This window comes from Pelodiscus sinensis, chromosome 28 (genome assembly GCF_052426305.1).
Source record: "Pelodiscus sinensis isolate ZL-2025 chromosome 28, ASM5242630v1, whole genome shotgun sequence".
Taxonomy (NCBI): domain Eukaryota; kingdom Metazoa; phylum Chordata; order Testudines; family Trionychidae; genus Pelodiscus; species Pelodiscus sinensis.
This window is the reverse complement of record NC_143079.1, coordinates 4,627,612-4,641,019: the sequence shown is the minus strand read 5'-3', so window position 1 is coordinate 4,641,019 and position 13,408 is coordinate 4,627,612. Positions and strand designations below refer to the sequence as shown.

At 49.4% G+C, this 13,408-nt stretch overlaps 1 long non-coding RNA gene across 1 annotated transcript in view; it reads left to right on the top strand.

The window, feature by feature from the left end:
• LOC142820954 (uncharacterized) overlaps window positions 1–13,408 on the top strand; it is a 52,102-nt gene that overhangs the window by 11,396 nt on the left and 27,298 nt on the right. Inside the window, exon 2 of the long non-coding RNA XR_012897984.2 lies at window positions 10,090–10,169. This is a non-coding gene — a long non-coding RNA (uncharacterized LOC142820954). The remainder of the gene's footprint in view (window positions 1–10,089; window positions 10,170–13,408) is intronic.

Sequence of the window (13,408 nt, the reverse complement as noted above, 5' to 3'; positions counted from 1 at the left end):
TCTCATGTTTCGTCTGTAAGCTCTTGGGAGGGGTGTGGATATACAATGGTGTCTAATGGTCACTGGCACCTCGATGCTACTTAAAATCCAAAGATAAAAGCTCAGGGTCAGCTGCGGGACTCAAAAATATTGCAATCAGTACCATCTCCCATTAAGGTGCCCAAGACAAAAGGCTCTGGCATGTTGGGAATATCGAGCTGTGACGGTCAAGAGGCGAGGCAGGCCAATGGAAAAGCTCCTCAGTGCTGGCGTGGTTTGGTGGAGCTAGGTCAGGCCGAAAGACAACCTTGTTCCACACTAGGGCTATGTCTACACTCGCGGCTTCTTGCGCAAGTAACATGCAAATGAGGCTAAGCGTGGAATATCACTGAGCCTCATTTGCATACCTAATGAGCCACCATTTTTTCAGAAGAGGCTCTTGCGCAAGAAGGAGCATCTACACTGCCCCTTCTTGCACAAGAACAACCCTCTTGCGCAACGCCGTTCCTCCTGAAAAGTAAGAGGTGTAACGGCATTGCACAAGAGGGTTTTTCTTGCGCAAGAAGGGGCAGTGTAGATGCTCCTTCTTGCGCAAGAGCCTCTTCTGGAAAAAAATGGTGGTTCATTACATATGCAAATGAGGCTCGGTGATATTCCATGCTTAGCCTCATTTGCATATTACTTGCGCAAGAAACCGCGAGTGTAGACATAGCCTAGAGGAGCAATTGGCGGACAGCTGCTGGGGCCTGTGGGGACCCAGAGGAGAAAGCTGTTCTGTTTGGCTTTCAAGCAGGACCTACATCCAATTCGTTAATGTCAATTGGAGGTAAATTGAGTTGAGCTTTTGTAACCCTAATGAATCCTTTGCTGGTTACAGTAAATTTATTCTTTTGATTTCCTTTTTTCTTGTTTCGTGGCTTTATTTTTATAGTTAATGTTCCTCTTCTGGCAGCAGCTTTTTTTTAAAAAAAAAATTCTCTTCCATTTGAAAAGCTCTGGTTGATTCCAATTAAATACCCCCTTTGGGATTATTAAAAAATGCAGACACGAGCCCCTTTGTTTCCATGGTAACGTGGCCGCCTCCTTGGTGTCCAAATGAAAAGTGTGAAGGCTTTTGAGGAAAGACTTTGTCTGGGCTCCCCTCCCCCACTCTCTCTTCCTCTTCCCAAAACTATTCATGCCGAAGGGAGTTGCTCTTGGGATATCGGTAGCTCTTCTCCCAATTTTAGCCTTGACTAACGCATCCTACTGTGTCTGGACTGCACGTTTTCTTGAGCCCTCCAAATTGAAGTTAGCATCCTTGGATCCTTTAAAAGAAGGAAAACTCCTGCAAGAATGGAGTATAGTCTAGGGCCAGGCCTATGCTAAAGGGGAAGGTCGACTTCAGATATGCAACTCTAGTTACATCAACCCCAGCTACGCAGTTACTGAATCTTAAATCAGGTTTCGTGACATTCACACAGCGGGAGGTTGACGGGAGCAAACTCTCCCATTGGCTTCCCTTTTGCTTCATGAGGAGCAGGACTGTTGGTGCCAATGGGGGAGCCCTCTTAGTTTGACTTAGCAGGTCTTCACTAGACTCGCTACATCGAACCCCGGCAGATCGATTGCCGCAGCATTGATTTTCTATGTAGTGTAGACCTGGCCAAAAGGGAGTAAGGTCCCTGGGTCCTAGTTCTGCTCCTGGCTTAGCTATACCTACCTGTATCCATTTCCAGATCTGTAAAACGAGGCTAGTACTGACAGGCCTCTTAGTAAATTTCATGTCCTAAGCATCTCTGCTCATCCACAGCTTAGAATTAGAACAAAAGTGTGCAAACCCCCTCCCCCCACACCCCAAACCCAAACTTACAAAAACCAAAAAAACCCTTCACTTATGAATGATTCCACGAGGAGTAACGGTAGTTCAAATTAGGATCTTTAATTCGAACTACCTACTCCGTGCTGCGTGTAGCCGCGGGCACAGAGTTCAGACTAAGGGGGATTTAAAAATGGCGGCACCCGGAAACATGCAAATGAAGCCCGGGATATTTAAATCCCGGGCTTCGTTTGCAACTCCGCTTGCCCTCATTACCCTACCTAGCTCGAATTAACGAGCTAGTGTAGACGTACCCTGAGTGACTTATGCGTATGTGAATCACGCTTATGGGTCTGGGTCTGCGGGGGGCACGTGGACATGTCTTTAAATCCAGACGGAAGCAGCGAGGGGAGACAATTGGAACACCTGCTGTGTCCCTGACATTTTTCTCCCTTCTTCCTGTAGTTAAGAGGCGGGGTCCGATGTGAACTGACATCTTTGCAGCTGTTAATTATTGACCCTGCGTTCCATAAAGGCTGTATTTGGCCATTAAGTCTCCGAGGGAGGGAAGCAAAGCCTACCAGCCAAATGATTATCTAAATAGCAAGAGAATGTCTCCTACCTAGTGCTCCTTTTATCGGCTGGTCTCTTCCTCTCGGTTGCTCCGTGCCTGTCCCCTCCCGACTGTGAGTAACAGGGCTTCTGGCTGAGGTCTCTAGGCCCACCGAGGCTATGTCTACAATACGAGTTTTCTTGGCAAAAAATATCTCATTTGCATATTTCCTGGCAGTCTATTTTTGCACTGGGGTTTTTGCGCAAACACAAGCAGTATGGTCATTTTTCTTTTTGCGCAAAACCCCCGTTTTCTGCAAGAGCCTTATGCCCCAAAAGGAGATATACCGAACTTCTGGAAAAGAGGGGTTTTGCTCACAAAGAAAATGTCCGCACTGCTGCTTTTTGCACAAAACCGGATTGGCAGAAAATATCCAAATGAGATCATAACTCATGCAAATGAGTCTCTCATTTGCATATCTTTTGCCGAGAAAACTCGTGTAGACGTAGCCCAAGAGACTAGATTTAAGGCATGAAAAAGAAACAATGCAGAAACACTGGTGGCATGTGGTCCGGGGTCTCCTCGTGTAGCTTCTCCATGTTGTGAAGAAGCCAGGGGATTCTGAAACCACTTCCAAGAGACGAGAGAGCAAGCGACATTTCTTATGAGGGGGAGAGCTGGGCCCTCCTCCGCATGTAGGGAGGGGTGTTTCTTGGAAGGCCAGTATTTTGTTATGCATGTATTGGAATCTTCTACCACTTAAGGAGACGGTTGCTAGGCAACTGGTGATGGAGTGGAACTCCTGGTCCAAAAGGGATTCTGGTGGCTCTGGTTGGCACCGCTGCCCAGACCGTTAAAAGTCCAGTCAGTAGGGGCCAGGGGTCTACATAGCTCCTGGAGGGGGCTGGCATGTCCCTGAAGCCCAGGAGGCTCCGCAGCTCCCATTGGCCAGGAAACAAGGCCAATAGGAGCCCTGAGGATGGCACCTGCCTGGGGCTTCCCTGGTATTTATGCAATGAGGGATTGCAGGTCTCAGGCATCCCCTTCCTGGGAACCAGCATAAGCACCACCAGGACACCACACGCTAGCCCGGAGCATCCTCCTGTACCCCAAACTCCTTGTCTCCCAGAGCCCACACCCCCCAGCCTGGTGCTAGTGGGTAAGGGTGAGGAAGAGCAGTGGGAAGATGGGGGGAGGGGATGAAGCAAGGGGGCGGGGCTTCAGAAGGGGTGGAGTCTTGGAAGGAGGGGGCCGGAGAAGGGGTGTTTTCTCTGTGTGATTAGAAAGTTGGTCATCCTCTTAAGTGGGGTCCGCTTGTCATGCAAGTATCCGCCATCTTGGCAGCGCTGATGTCTGCCCATATGGATGGCTTTTCCTTGGGGTCTTTCCTGCTGCTCTCTCCTGCCATGCAACTCCCTTTCCCCCCACTTCCTGCCTGCATCCAAACCAGCAGAGTCTGCCGTCTGGGTTTTTGTTGTCTGTACCACACTGACTTCCGTCCTAAGGCGTCCATGTTTTGCACCGCGCAGCATGGCAGGGCGCGCCGGTGTCTATACAGTGGGGTTTTCTGTGAATGGCAAATGTTTGTGATACACAATCCCTCAGGTGACTCACACACGTCCAGCTCTCCTCAGTCTCATTAGAGCGCCCTTTGTGTCCCCACCCTACGTGCACTGCACTGTGTTTGCCCCCACTTCCAGCTTGTAGTCAAACTGAACTTTCACTGAAGTGTCAAAAAATCGGCTTGCTCCCCGCCACCCTGCTCACTTTTTAAAGTTTCATGCAACTTTGCTGCAAACGAATGGGCTTGCTCGTGTGGTGTTTCCAGCCTGAATTTGCTGCTCCCAGTGGACCAGCAGGTGCACTCTGCCAAGGGGGTACTCCTCTGAGCTGCTGGCAGGTCTGCACTGGGTGCAGGGGTGGAACTGGCTTGTGTAGGAACTCCCTTGGATCTAGCTAGCACAAGGACCCATAGCAGCCAAGGTACAGTAGCAGGGCTTTCAGGGCAGGCTGGCTGCTTCTGTAAGGTCCCAGGTGGGCGCAGGTTGAAGGCTGGCATAGGTGGGAGGGTGGGGAGGCAGGGTTTCGGGTCTACCTGTGCAGATACAAATGGCTACTTGCGGATGCTGGCATCCGGGGAGAGACCTTGGCATCTGCCAATCCGCAGGGCTCTGCTCCCACACGCTGCGGCCAAAGGAGACGAGCGTAATGCTGCCACTCCCAGGAGCTAGCGCCCCATGCCGGCAGCTCCTCCCGGTCATGTGGCTGTACAGCCCCGCCCCCAGCAAGGCTGCACCTCCTCCAACAGGACGTGGCGCTGGGGGCAGGGCTGGAGGCGGTACAGCCACGTGGCTAGGAGAGCTGCCAGCATGGGGCCCGGGCTCCTAGGAGTGGTGGCATCACACTCCTCTCTGTTGGCGGCAGCGTCTCCTGGGAGTAGAGACCTGCAGAGCAGCGGATACCACTATCTAGTTGCACCCCTGGGTAGACATTTGGATCCGCCCGGAGCTCTACTGACTTGGTGTCTCTTAAAGTGTCCGCCTTTGAGTGCATCAGAATCTCCACTTCCACTTTTTTAAAAAAAGTTTCTGGCTCATGGTTGCAGAGAAATACTTGGATCCCCCTTTTCAAGCTTGTCCTAAATGCTCAAACCGGAAGGCCAATAAAAAGAACCAAAACCACCTTAACAAAAAAAAACTAAAACAAAACTCCCCAATATTTAAGCCAAGCTTATTAAGTGGCCCGACTCTCAAACTTTCCCGTGACGGGCGTTGGCAATATTTGGCTTGCCAAAGCAGCTTGACTCTGGTGATCCTTTGTGCATCTGCATGAGGCTAAACACTCAGGTAATTTGGCAAAGGTAGAAACTGCCTAATGCCTTCTCCTTCCTCCGTCTCCTTCCGTTTCTGGGCTGTCATTTCAGCAACATCTTTAACACATGAAAATTCTTCTTGGAGTCCATAGTAATTATAGGAATTTATCACAATTGCCAATCAAGGTGTTCTGGAGAGACTCATCTTTCTTGTTTAAATTAGCTTTCACCACACGCAAACCACAAGTTTATCTTTAGGAAATCAATAACAGGGAAATTACAGATTACATGGAAGGATATAACACCCCCAGCTATTTGCTATGCATAATTCCTTAGGCAGCCTCGCATAGCAGTTTTCGGGAGGGAAGGAGTTCTAGTTCAGGACAGTAGGAATAGAAAAGTCCAGTCTGTGTGGAGGGATGGACCACAAGCTAAATATGAGTCAATCGCGTGACACTGTTGCAAAAAGCAAACATGATTCTGGGAGGCGTTAGCAGGCATGTGGTGAGCAAGACACGAGAAGTCATTCTTCTGCTCTACTCTGCGCTGATTAGGCCTCAGTTGGAGTATTGTGTCCAGTTCTGGGCACCGCATTTCAAGAAAGATGTGGAGAAATTGGAGAAGGTCCAGAGAAGAGAAACAAGAATGATCAAAGGTCTAGAGAACATGAGCTATGAAGGAAGACTGAAAGAATTTGGCTTCTTTAGTTTAGGAAAGGGAAGACTGAGAGGGGATACGATAGCGGTTTTCAAGTACCTAAAAGAGTGTCACAAGGAGGAGGGAGAAAAATTGTTCTTAGCCTCTGAGGATAGGACAAGAAGCAAGGGGCTTAAACTGCAGCAAGGGAGGTTTAGGCTGGACATTAGGAAATGTTCCTAACTGTCAGGGTGGTCAAACACTGGGATAAATTGCCTAGGGAGGTTGTGGAATCTCCATCTGTGGAGATATTTAAGAGCAGGTTGGACAGACGTCTATCAGGGATGATCTAGATGGTGCTTGGTCCTGCCGTGAGGGCAGGGGACTGGACTCAATGACCTCTCGAGGTCCCGTCCAGGATTTGATGATGTCTATTTGCCAGGCTAAAAGATTCAGAAGGAGGGGCGGATATCTCCAAACTGAGACTCAAGATCTGAGTTCGCTTCTGAGCGTTGCCACAGACTCTGCTTGACCATGGATTTCAGCTCTCTGAATTGTTCTGGGTGTCTTGTAAACAAGATGAGCATCAACACTGGCCTTCATTATTTTGGGGCTGATTCCATTCAAGGCATTGGGGTTTGGCAGATGTCACTGGGTCAGTGTGCATGTTTAAGGCCTTCCTCCTCTGTGGGAGTAATGCAGATTTTTGCCTAAGTTTCTTCTCCACTAAAAACCAGATGCCGTAGGCCAGATCCTTGTGGTGTCAATCAACCTAGCTCCACTTCACATCAGCCCGGATCTATCCCTGTACAGATGGGATATTCAAGCTAATAAGCAAGTATTTCCTTTCCTCTGGCGTGTCCTGATTTTTTCCCCCCCCCTCTCTCTTCACAGTTATACTGAGACTTACACGCTCACTCCTGTTTTATAGGTCCTGGCCTGGTATGTTGGTCAGGGACTTCAATAAACCGAGGAACCTCAGGCAGATGAAATACAAAAATTAAATGAGATCATAAAATCACCCAGCAATTGCTGGCTTCTTCCCTTGACCCAGCTACAAGTCTGAAAACAGTAAACCAGTTTATTGCTCACATTTGACATCTGAGCAGGCCGAGCTGCCCAGGTGCCAGTGGAAAGAGAGCTCTGTTTGCTTACCTAATAATTGAGGTCAGACAAGGAGGGGGCCGTAGGGGAGGGAAAACCCCTCCCCTCCGCTCACTCTGCAAACAATGGACCTCATGTTGTGTCTGATCCAATGCCGGCTCTAAAACCAAGGAGAATTTTTTTCCCGCTGACTGAAAGGCCGTCCCGTGGGGGACACAGGGCCTCAGACAACCTCCAAAAGCAGGCCTCACCTCTGCTCCACCCCTTCCCCCTGAGCAACATGACCCAGAGGATTGTAGGGCCCGGGTGTGGCAGCAGAAGGGGTCACTCACCAGGCGGGTGGCGAGGACGAGAGGAGTTCGGTAGCAGAGGGCCTGGGCTCTTTGCTTTCCATCACCATGGAGAAGCCGAGGGCAGCAGGCCGGGAGGGGTGGTGCGGCGAGTCTACAGGCTCTTCGAGCTCCTGCCGCCCATGTGGGGAGTGCAAGGAGGGGGAACTCATGCCGCTGTCCTGCCCTGGGACCCTCCCATCAATAGGACGGTTGGGGTGGCCCCCAAAAGTGTGGGACCTGGGGAAGCCCCCCCAAACCATCCAATGAATGGGACAGCTCTGACTTGTCTGTCTCTGGATAAGACTCTCTCCGTTACGTCATTGTGGAAGGGTTTACATGACTGGTGTCCTCATCCCTAATTTATCCCCGGGGTAGACAAGATGGAGACTGTGTCTCATCAGAATGCTTGCCCTTCATCTGCAAAGCCAAAAGCTGCCTGTTGTGTGACACACAGGCTCTGTCTACGCCAACACGTAGGCCAGATGTACTTTAGACCTGGAAGGTCGGGTTAAAATACGCAACTCCAGCTCTGTAAAATACGTAGCTGGCGTCAGTTTACCTTAAGCTGAGCTTGGCGCCGTCTTCACAGAGGGACACTCATGTCAGCTTCCCTTACTCCTCACGACTGCCAGAGAACTGCACTCGGCATTTGATTTAGTGGGTCTTAACTAGACTCGCTAAATCGAATGCCAGAAGATCAATTTCCTTCACAACCAGGCCTAACGTAAATAAAACTTTTGTCAGCCAAGGGTGAGGGAAAAACATCTCCCTCCCGCTCCTCGGCTGACAGGGGTTTTGCTGACAGGAGTGCAGGTATAGACAGAATTATGCTAGCAGGAGAGCTTTATGCTGGTGGAGAAAGCAGCTACAAAGGACACCTTAGAGCAGTGGTTAGCAACTTGTGGCCAGCTCAGGGTTCTGTGTGTGGCCCATGAGACATTTTTGTTTACCGTAGCTCCCACGCAGGGTTGCCAGATTTTGCTGGTTTCCATCCACCCATCCATTTTTTTTTTTCCTGACCAGCATTACAAATGTGATTCCCACACGGAGCCAGGCCACGTGAAGTGAGGTACGTGCGGATTGGACACAACATTGACTCTGAGAGCTGTGGGCTCCCTTTGCAGCCAGTCACAGTGAGCAAAGCTGCTGTAGCCCGGGAGACTGCCTTGTTTACAACAATCTTGCGGCCCCTCTGAGACGATGGAGGGCCACCCGTGTGGCCCACACGCTAGCCTAGGTTGCCCTTACAGCAACAAAGCTGAAGTGGTCCGGCTGTGATGTCGGTAATGTAGACCCAGCCTCAACGTTGGTCTACACTGATCTGAAGTTAGCTAATGCATTGTAACTCACTTCTACCTTTCCCTAAGCAAATGCAAGTTAACACATTCCACCTCGGGAACGGGTGGATGATCAATCAGCTAAGCCAGGGGTGTCCAAACTTTTTTCAAAGAGGGCCAGATTTGATGAAGTGAACATGCGTGAGGGCCGACCATTTTGCCTGGCATTCTTTGAACCATTAAAATTAAATGCAAATTAACTATTTTATGCAAAGTTTATTGCAAACGGCATACTTTTCATTTCGTCACATGGATGACAAATCTAAACAGGTGTTAAATCACTCTGCCTTTCATATCTGAAGGCCAGATGAAAAAAAAATCCAGGAAGCTGAAATATATGTCAGGAACATTGTAAAGTACATTACATATTATTGGTAATAAAGGTTGTCTGTCAACTTTTAAGTTCAAAAAATATGAACAGGAACATAACACCAAGTATACATGTTGTGTCAAATATATTTATAACTGATTTAGACCAACTGACTAACTGAGATTTTACAATGTATTCATCTCAATACATATGGATTCGTTGGGGGCCATAAAAGATAGATATTGCCAAATTACCTGTGGGGCCGTATTAAACCGGAACACGGGCCACAATTGGCCCACGGGCCGGACTTTGGACATGCCTGAGCTAAACGGTATTAACCTGCATCCACACTTGAAACAAGGCCGAGTCAATGGTCCCTTGTGTCGTGTAGATCAGTGTTTCTCAGCCGGTGGTACATACGAGTGACTTTAGGGGCACTCCAGAGAAGTCTGGGGGGTACGTCAACACAACTGACATTTGGAGAAAACTGAATTTTTGTGTTCAGTTTTACAGAGTGTTATTATTTTTGTCTTTTTCATACCAAAAAATTCATTGCCCGCCCGGCTACGATTAAGTTGTTTAAACAAATGTGTTGCAATGGTAGAAAAAAATGTGTTTCTGAAAACTGTAGGTACAAGGGAGACTTAATTTTTTTTGAAAAAGGGGTACTTCATAAAAAAGGTTTGAGAAACACTGGTGTAGACAAACCGTGAGTCCGTGACAGGTCCATCGCTTGTAGCATCCTTCTCATTGCTCTTGTCCCCACCGTGTCCTCCTGGCATGGACTCCACTGCCCTTGGTGATTCCTGACTCCTGGTGTGACGGGAGCAAGGAACTATTTCACGGGGCTCTTTTTCACTGGCACTAGATAGTGTACCTCCAAGCCATCAGCCTTTCTCCATCTACAGAGCTTCTTCTTAAGTTGCAGCTCCGAGGGGAGTCCGTGCTGCTGTCTACTGTGTTAACAAATTAAACGCACTTAACATGCCATTTACCTTTTCCCCCGGCACAACACCGAGCCTTTCATTGCGGGGGAAGAAAGGGTGGAATCGGGGCTCTGTAAATGCTGAGCTGTTGTGCAAAAACAACCCTGCTCCGTATGCCCCAGATGGGCGTTACCTGGGCACAGAAACTGAGGCAATGGCTCAAAGCCGACGTGGGATGAAAAACAATTATTCCATCAACGGCTTTCTCTCTCCCCTCCCCACCCCCTACTTGCCTGTTGCAGGGGATGAGCCATATCCGTGCTCAAGCTGTCACGACGGACGGATTGATTTACAAGCGCGGCCGAGACGCACAAAAGGAGCGGTGAGTAATTACTGCCGTGGGCGGCTGTGTACTCTGCAGGCAGGGACACTGGAAGGAGAGAGACTCATAGCTGCTAACCACGCTGCTCTGGAGGAGGCGACTGCCCTGCCCGGCTGGAGGGGCCGCTTTCCACCAAATAGTTGATCTGATCTTCTCTGGAATTAACATGCACAGTGGGCAGGCCTGGGCTTCCTCTTGCTTATGCTGGTGGAAATCAGGGGTAACCCCGCTGTGCCAATAGTTGCCCCTGAATCAAGCTGGTATAAGTGTAAACACTGCGTCGTCCTTTCCCTGTAAAAGGCGGAGACTCTGGAGATCCTTGGTGTGGCCAAAGACTGGCCTTGGGCAAATCACTTAATTTCTCTGTGCTGCATCAGATCTGTAGAAGAAGGATAAAAAGGGGCAGAGTCTCTCTCTCTCTTTTTAAACCTGTCGTCTGTTTAGAGGGCAAGTGTGACCTTAACCTAGGCTTTCTGTCCCACCGTTCGCCAGCTGGGCTTTTTAGGGCAGGGGCTGCCTGTGGCGGAGCACCCCGCAGAATGGGCCCAAGTCTCAGCTGAGACCTCCAGCTAGAGTCACAAAAGACCTTCATGTTTAAGCCCTCAACATATTTATTTCCCCACCCAATCAGAGAGGGTATGTCTACACTAGCTCGTTAGTTCGAGCTAGGTAAAATGAGGGCAACCGGGGTTGCAAATGAAGCCCGGGATTTAAATATCCCAGGCTTCATTTGCATCTTCCCGGGCACCGCCATCCTTGTGGAACGAGGTGTACTGGTAGTTCGAATTAGACATCCTAATTCGAACTACCTACTCCATGTCGCGTGTAGCCGCGGGCACGGAGTTCGGACCAAGGGGGATTTAAAAATGGCGGTGCCCGGGAAGATGCAAATGAAGCCTGGGATATTTAAATCCCGGGCTTCATTTGCAACCCCACTTGCCTTCATTTGCCTACCTAGCTCGAACTAACGAGCTAGTGTAGACATACCCAGAGAGACTCCAGACCAGGAATTCATCTACAAATTTGAAACTGTTCCCCTGGGCTTCAATAAAGGGGTTTACTGGTTAATAGAAATTGCCTTTGTAATGTACTAACTGGTTGAAGTCGTAAATGAACTCCAGTCCCGCCGTGTCCCTCGGTAATTGAGTGATAGAATGCTTTGGTGGAAAGGTGGCTACCTTTAAATGCATGATTGAATGTCTAAGGAGGTTCTCCTGTAAAACAAGCTCTCTTGGTTCAGGCCATGCGTGTGAGCTGTCTGAATTCAGTTCTGCTGCTGCCTTTGTATCCAGGGTCTGTGCCCAGGGTTATTAAAGTTACTTTGAAAAAATCATCAGCTGCCTATTGCTGGTCAGGGAGTCTGAAAAGTTATTGGTTACATATCACTGCCTGCTGTGCTCCACAAGATTGCTGATTACTCTGAGATGACAGTGGCATTTTGGCCATCTTGGGTACCATGACAACAACCATTTCTCCTGCGGGGTGAGGCGGGTTGTGGGGAGCAGGGGAGTGGCATGGCTGTTTGGCTGCTTGTAAAGTCCTCTCGTTGCTTTTGTGGGATGCGCTTTAAAAAAAAATCAAAACTGTAATGCAGATACTCGTGGTGCATCTAGACAGTGGTGCTATTTTGGGATGCGTCCAGTATCCTGAAATAGTGTTTTCTGCATCTTGACAGCACGCCCATTCTTTCTAAATAGCTTTCGAAATCACGGGCATGCTATTCCGACGTCCCGGTAAACCTCGCTCCAGGAGGATTAAAGGACGTTTTGGAATAGCGCTCTACTTCGAAATAAGCCACTTTGAAATACACTCGAAATAAGCGACGCAATTTGTGCAGCTCAAATTGTGTAGCTTATTTTGAGCTACGGGTGCCGTGTAGATTCACCCTTAGTGGTCTGTGAAGCAGTTAGGAATGTAGAATCAGAAAACCCCAAGACAAAGCCGTATGAAAATAGTTCAGAGACAACTCTGGGGGGAAAATGTAAAGTAGAGAAAAGAACACAACAGCCTTGGACAAAAGCTAAGACAACAGGGCCAGACTCTGGGCCTCATTGGAGTCCACAGGAATTTTGCCAGTAGGGATGGATTTCCTGCTACAGCAGAACGGAACTGGCAAGCAAAATATCCGCACATGGCCAAGGAAACTCAGGACTAGCCAGTGCCCATCCTCTTGCCAGCTGCTTTAGGAATTCTTTAATGATGCCAGACAGGATGGCTGGTTTTCTGAGTTGTCCAGAAGCCAGATTCTAGCCATGCCTTCCTTGCACGCGTGCTTTGGCTTCAACCAATCTTGGCATAGAGTAAAGCTACCTGGGCCCACTCTAACCAGCCAGCATACGTTCCTCTCCAGGTAGGTAGGGGTGGCTGTGCACTGCAACACACCACCTCTCCCCTAGGACTGCGGTGCGGCAGAGACAGACAAGTCAGCGTGCTCTTCTTGACAACCACTAGTGTCTGCTCCATAATGGGCGTATCCAGCAGCTTTCCACCCCCTTTTGTTTCATGGGACCCAGCACAGAGGGGTTTGAGTCTAGCAAAGAATCTCACTTAGTACAACATGGTGGTTGGGCCTGGGGGGTAAAATACAACCGAAGTCGACACGACCACGTTCCGCTGCAAGACCTACAAGGAACTCGGAATTGCATCTGCCAGTTGAGCAGCTCCCAAGCTGCTAGTGTGGGAAATAACGTGAAGATCGCAGGCCAAGATAACGACTCTCTAGAGCAGGGCTACTCAACATGCAGCCTGTTTGTTTGCAGCCCGCGGAGCAGTTTGGGTTTACACGGGGCTCAACACGCAGCCTGCGGGTGGGATCCTTCGAACTCGGCCTCCACAACGACGAGGCGTCTCCCACGCAGGGCGAGCACTGAAAGACGCAGGCGGATGGGCTGGCTGGAACAGATGGGTGCAGGGGGTCGGCGGTTTTAGCCGTGAGGGAGGGAGCGCCAGGGCATTGTGGGAAGTGCTGGCTGCGTAGCCTTGTGAGCAGAGCCTGAGAAATGCTGACTGGCTCACACTGGCCATGTTTGGGTCCAGCATCGCAGCTTACTCTTTGTATTCATGCCCGTCTGTGTGAAACAAGCGATTTGCATATATTTGCATATATATTTGCATGTATGTGCAACCACACTTAGGCTATGTCTACACTCGCGGCTTCTTGCTCAAGTAATATGCAAATGAGGCTAAGCGTGGAATATCGCCGAGCCTCATTTGCATATCTAATGAGCCACCATTTTTTT